This window comes from Macaca nemestrina, chromosome 15 (genome assembly GCF_043159975.1).
Source record: "Macaca nemestrina isolate mMacNem1 chromosome 15, mMacNem.hap1, whole genome shotgun sequence".
Taxonomy (NCBI): Eukaryota; Metazoa; Chordata; class Mammalia; order Primates; family Cercopithecidae; genus Macaca; species Macaca nemestrina.
Genome location: NC_092139.1, coordinates 17,984,862 through 17,991,283, shown reverse-complemented (window position 1 = coordinate 17,991,283; position 6,422 = coordinate 17,984,862). Strand labels below are relative to the sequence as shown.

Here is a 6,422-nt window from a genome sequence, read left to right as displayed (position 1 = left end):
GCAGGGGGAGATGCGCTCTTATTTTTTGAATTTCCAGCTTTTCTGCCCTGCTTTTTCCCCATCTTTGTGGTTTTATCTGCCTCTGGTCTTTGATGATGGTGACATACTGATGGGGTTTTGGTGTGGGTATCCTTCCTGTTTGTTAGTTTTCCTTCTAACAGTGAGGACCCTCAGCTGTAGGTCTGTTGGAGGTTGCTTGAGGTCCACTCCAGACCCTGCTTGCCTGGGTATCAGCAGCAGAGGCTGCAGAAGATAGAATATTGCTGAACAGTGAGTGTACCTGTCTGATTCTTGCTTTGGAAGCTTCCTCTCAGGGGTGTACTCCACCGTGTGAGGTATGGAGTGTTGGTCTGCCCCTAGTGGGGGATGTCCCAGTTAGGCTACTCAGGGGTCAGGGACCCACTTGAGCAGGCAGTCTGTCCGTTCTCAGATCTCAACCTCCGTGTTGGGAGATCCACTGCTCTCTTCAAAGCTGTCAGACAGAGTCGTTTGCATCTGCAGAGGCTTCTGCTGCTTTGTTGTTGTTGTTGTTGTTGTTGTTGTTGTTTAGCTGTGCCCTGTCCCCAGAGGTGGAGTCTACAGAGACAGACAGGCCTCCTTGAGCTGCTATGAGCTCCACCCAATTCGAGCTTCCCAGGGGCTTTGTTTACCTACTTAAGCCTCAGCAATGGTGGGCGCCCCTCCCCCAGCCTGGCTGCTGCCAATGAGGGAGGCTCCGTTAGATCGCAGACTGCTGTGCTAGCAATGAGGGAAGCTCCGTGGGTGTGGGACCCTCCCGGCCAGGTGTGGGATAAAATCTCCTGGTGTGGTGTGCCCGTTTCCTAAGACTCTTGGTAAAGCGCAGTATTGGGGCGGGAATTACCCGATTTTCCAGGTGTTTTGTGTCTCAGTTCCCCTGTCTAGGAAAAGGATTCCCTTCCCCCTTGCGCTTCCCAGGTGAGGCGATGCCTCGCCCTGCTTCAGCTCTCGCTGATCGGGCTGCAGCAGCTGACTAGCACAGATTGCCCGGCACTCCCCAGTGAGATGAACCCAGTACCTCAGTTGAAAATGCAGAAATCACCTGTCTTCTGTGTCGCTCGCCCTGGGAGCTGGAGACTGGAGCTGCTCCTATTCGGCCATCTTCCTGAAATTTTCTTTTCTTGTGATATCATTTTCTCCTTTGGGATCAGGTAATACTAGCCCCATAAAATGAGTTGGGAAGTATTTTCTCCTCCTCTGTTTTCTGAAAGACTTTGTGAACCATTTATATTCTTTCTTCCTTAATTTTTCATAATATTCACCTGTGAAACCATCTGGGCCTAGAGTTTTCTTTAAAGAAGTGCTTTTGACTATGAATCCAATTTTCTTGTAGCTTAGAGCTATTTAGATTTTCTAGTTTTCTTGTGTCATTTTTGTTAACTTGCATTTTACAATAAGTTTGTCCATTTCATATAAGTTGTCAAATGTATTAACATAAAGTTGATCAAATATCTCATTAATATCTGCCGGATAATTCTGATGTCCTTGCTTTCATTTCTAATATTGACAATTTGTGTTTTCCTTTAAGTTTTCTTGATCACTCTTCCTAGAGGTTTGTCTCTTTATAAACTTTTGATTTTGTCCATTTTCTCAATTATTTGTTTACTACTTCATTTATTTCTGCTCTTATTTTTAAATTTTCTTGTATTTTCTTTGGTTTTATTGGCTCTTATTTTATTAGTTTCTTAAGTTAGATGTTTAAATGACTGATTTTATACCTTTTATAATATAATTTCTAATACATTTCAAGCTATAAATTTCTCTGTAAACATTTTGTAGCAAATCTCAGAAGTATGGTGTTTATTATCACTCATTTAAGAATATGTTCAAATATCTCTTGTTATTTATTAGTTATCTCATGACTAATTTAAGTGTGCTTCTTAATTTTGGAATATTTTGGTGTTTTATGGATATCGTTTTGTAATTGATTTGTAATTTAATACCTTGGTGGTAAGACAATATATTTTATGTAAACCAATCCTTTGATATTTATTGAGACTTTTGTTTTATGGCCTAGGATATAGCTCATTTTTGTGAATGTTCTATGTGCACTTGAAAAGATATGTAGTCTGCAGTTGTTCAGTGTGTGTTCTATAAATGTCAGTTAGGTCAAGTTGGTTGATGTTTTTAACATCATCTACTTCTTTATAGACTTTTTTGTCCAGTTTTCCTATCAATTACTGAATGACTGTGTTAAAATATCTCTCATGATTGTGGATTTGTTTATTTCTCCCTTTCATTCGGTCAATTTTTGTTCCATATATTTCACAGCTCTATTGTCAGGTGCCTACTTATTTGGGATTGTTATATCTTCTTCACTTGATCTTAGCCAATGGGCTAAGAAGTGATTGTTATATCTTCTTGATTAATTTACCCTTTTATTGTGAATTATCCACTCAAGACTAGGGCACTCTAGTTGTGCTCTTCGTCTTGAAGTATATTTTCTGTGATACTAATATTGCCATACCAGCTTTCATTATGTTATGTTAGTATATGTCCTTTCCTACTTGTCTCTCTGTCTTTATAATTAAAATGTGTTTTGTGAACAAATTATATTGAATCTTGTATTTTGAATCCAGTATAACAATCTCTGCCTTTTAATTGGAGTGGTTAGTTCATTTACTTTTAATGTCATTATTGATATGACGGGCTTTAAATCTACTACCTTGGTATTTGTTTTCTATTCATGTCATTTGTTCTTTGTTCCTCCTTCTCTACATTCTTTTGGGTAAATCCCATATTTTTCAGCTTTCCCTTTCATTTCTACTATTGACTTTAATTATATTTCCTTGTGTTATTTTCAGTGACTGATCCACAGCATACATTTTAAGGTATCTCAATCTACTTTCTAATAATATTAAACTATCTAACATTAGTATAATAAATTTATACTATAATTCCTTTTATACATGTGTGTTACTTGCGTATATGTTATCAACTCCACAATATCTTGCTATTTTAAAAATATTCAATGAACTTTTAAAAAATTACATAAAATAAAGACACTTAAGAGGATATTTTACATTTATCTGAATATTTAAACTTTCTGGTGCTCCATCATGTATCATTTTCCCTCTGAAAAGATTTTCTTTTAGTGTTTCTTTTGGCTAGTGCAGATCTTTTGGAGATACATTATCTCAGTTTTTTTCTATCTGGAAATGCCTTTATTTGACCTTCCTTTTTGAAACCTGTTTTTACTGGTGTAAAATTCTAGGTTGGTAGACTTTCTTTATAACTTTAAGCACTTTTAAGATGCTCCACTTTTAACATTTCACTGACTTTCGTTCTCCAGTGGTACAGTATTAGGAATTATTTGTGTTATTGTTCTCCTGTATGCAATGTGTCCTTTTTTCTCTAGTTGCTTTGAAGATTTGCTCTTTATCTTTGGTTTTTAGCAATTTAACTCTGATATGCCTACATATAGTTTTCTTTGTGTTTATTTTGCTGGGTGCTCACTAAGCTTCTTAAACCTTTGGGTTAATGTCTTTCATTAATTTGGAGAGAAAAATTAGCTATTTTCTCTTCAAATATTTCTTCTGACATATTTACTCTCACCTCATCTTCTGCGGCCTCTAGGGTCTCTATGCTTTTCTCTCTTTGTGTTTCAGTTTAGATATTTTTTTCTTTACCTATCTCCAGGTTCACTTGTCTTTACCTAGGTTCTGCTCAGCTTTCAGTTAAGTATATCTAACAAATTCTTCATTGCTGATAATTGTTGTTTTTTTTTTTTAATTTCTGGCATTTTCATTTGGGCATTGGCATTGGCCATGTGAAGACTGGCAAATACTATGAAGCTCTTCTCTTCCTCAATGATGGTTCTGGTTTTCTCCTTCTTGTAGACATTCTGTATGGGCATTAGTGGTCTTGTCAGTTGGGCGGCCAATTTGAATTCTTCACAGAACTGTCTGCCTTCTTGGGGCCCAAGGAGTTCCTGGCAAAAAGGATAAGCTTAGAGCAATATTCCTTCAGCCATTGCACATTGGATACCAGGGACTCAGAGGGCTTGTTCCACCTTCTTGGATCCATAGAGATGCCGATGGTCCAGTCTACCTTCTTGTGGATACCAGCCACCCTTAACTCTTCCAAGCTGAAGGCCCTGCCAGCTCATACTTTGGTGTGATACCTTACCGTGGGGAACCTTACTATGGGCTGGATGGGTCCAGATGCAGCACATGCTTTTGCTTGCCTGGCTTTGAGTCTGCAGATCTTCCAGGCCAGCTGGTTGAACCAAGTAGCCATGTACTGCTGCCAATCCTTGTGGAAGTGAGTCTTCAGGATCATGTCATCCAGCTGGGCATGGTGGCTGCCTACAACCCTACTCCACAGGAGAACTGCTGAGCAGAGCGGCTCTTTTTGGTTCTTTTTAGAGTGTATATGTCTTGACCATCTTTTCATGCATATCGCCCACCTTTTCTGCGGTATCCTTCAGCATTTTTGTGTGATAATGCTCACTTCTGAGACATTGCTGGGTCTGTTTTCATTTAATGTGTTATGTTTTAACTTGTTTCCCTTGCTTTTTCATATATCATATAATTTTCTTCTATATATCAGACATTTTGTATAAAAGAACAGTAGAGAAAAAAGTAACCAGTATTTGTCTCTAGAAAAGGGCATGTTTTTTCTTCCATCCACTGCTGGAGTGGGAAGGGGGTCTTAATCTCTCTGATGTTAGTTGAACCGTGTCTGGGCTTTATTGCAGTTTTAGCTTCATTCAGTTCACCATTGGTTTTAAATATGTTGAGGATAGGTCAGGACTTTGGGCTCTGAGCCCTGTTGAGATTCTGGAGATCTTATTGTGATTTCAACAACATTCTACACTATGGGATATTTTAGCCTTTTTTTTTTTTTTTTATTTTTATTTTTTTTTTTTTAAGACAGAGTCTTGCCCTGTCGCCCAGGAATGCAGTGGTACCATCTCGGCTCACTGCAACCTCCACCTCCCGGGTTCAAGCAGTTCTCCTGCCTCAACCTCCCTAGTAGCTGGGATTACAGGCACACATCACTATGTCTGGCTAATTTTTGTAGTTTTAGTAGAGATGGGGTTTTTACCATGTTGGCCGAGATGGTCTCGAACTCCTGACCTTGAGTGATTCATCTACCTTGGCCTCCCAAAGTGCTAGGATAACAGGCATGAGCCACCACGTCTGGCCAAGATTTCAGTCTTTTTTGCAGCCCTGCTACAAGGTTTTCAGTTGCTGGGGAGTTCTCTTCCTGTTCCAGGACCTTTCCTGGGTTTCAGAGCCTCTAGAGCTTTCTCTCTGCCATGCTGCCCTCCCTTGGGACTTGGAGAGCTACTGCCTTATACACTCACCAAGGTCCAGAATGCCTTGGGAGAGTTCCTGTTAATGCTCCTATCCAATTCTTAGCTTTGGGTGGCTAAATTACCTAATTTTTAAATATAAAATAATTAATGTTTAATTAGTTTACACGGAAAAGGGAGGTCTTTAAATTTTTTCTTTTTGACTGTGGATGTATATTTTACATACAACAAAATTCACCCATTTTACATGTATATTTTAGTGAGCTTTGGCAATGATCTGTAGTCATGTAATCACTACCACAATCAAAATGGAAAACCTTTTTATATCCCTAAAAAGTTCTGTCATATCCCGCCTTTGCAGTCAGTCCTTCTTGTAACCTCCAGACCCAGGCACCTCTGATCTCTTTGTCACTATGATTTTATTTTTCCTAGAATTTCATATTCATTGAATCATAGTATTTGTCTTTTATGTGTGTCTTCTTTCACTTAGAATATTGTTCTTGAGACATATCCACACTGACGATGTATCTCTGTTATTCATTTTTATTGCTGAGTAGTATTCTGTGGTATATTTATCACAAAATGTCCAAAGGTTGATGGACATTTTGTGATATCCTTACCATGCAATACTACTCAGCAATAAGAATGAATAACATTTCAGTTGCTTCCGATTAGGGGCTCTTATGAACAGGGCTGCAAAGAACACTTGAGGAGGAGTCTTTGTGCAGATGTAGTCTTTCTTTCTCTTGGATAAATTCCTAGGAGTAGAATTATTGGGTTGTATGGTAAGTATCTGTTTAACTTTACAAGAAACTGTCAAATTTTTCCATTTATAGTGGCTGGACCACTTTGTGTGAGTTCTGGAAGCTCTATATTCTTGCCAATACTCGATATTGTCAATCTTTTTCATTTTAGCCATCCTAGTGTGAGTGTTAGCTCACTGTGGTGTTAATTTGCATTTCTCTGATGACTAAGACAGCATCATTTCACATCCTTAAAAAGAATCGTTATGTCTGTGTTTCCCATTTTTAGTTGGTTTGTCCTTACATTGTTGATTTGTAAGTTTGTTTTGTTTTGTTTTGTTTGAGACAGGATCTTGCTTTGTCACCCAGGCTAAGTGCAATGGCGTGAATTGGGCTCACTG

General features: G+C 38.6%; 1 pseudogene; it reads right to left on the bottom strand.

The window, feature by feature from the left end:
- Positions 1-3,691: 3,691 nt before the first annotated feature.
- On the bottom strand, positions 3,692-4,299 carry LOC139358350 (large ribosomal subunit protein eL13 pseudogene; annotated as a pseudogene).
- Positions 4,300-6,422: the final 2,123 nt, after the last annotated feature.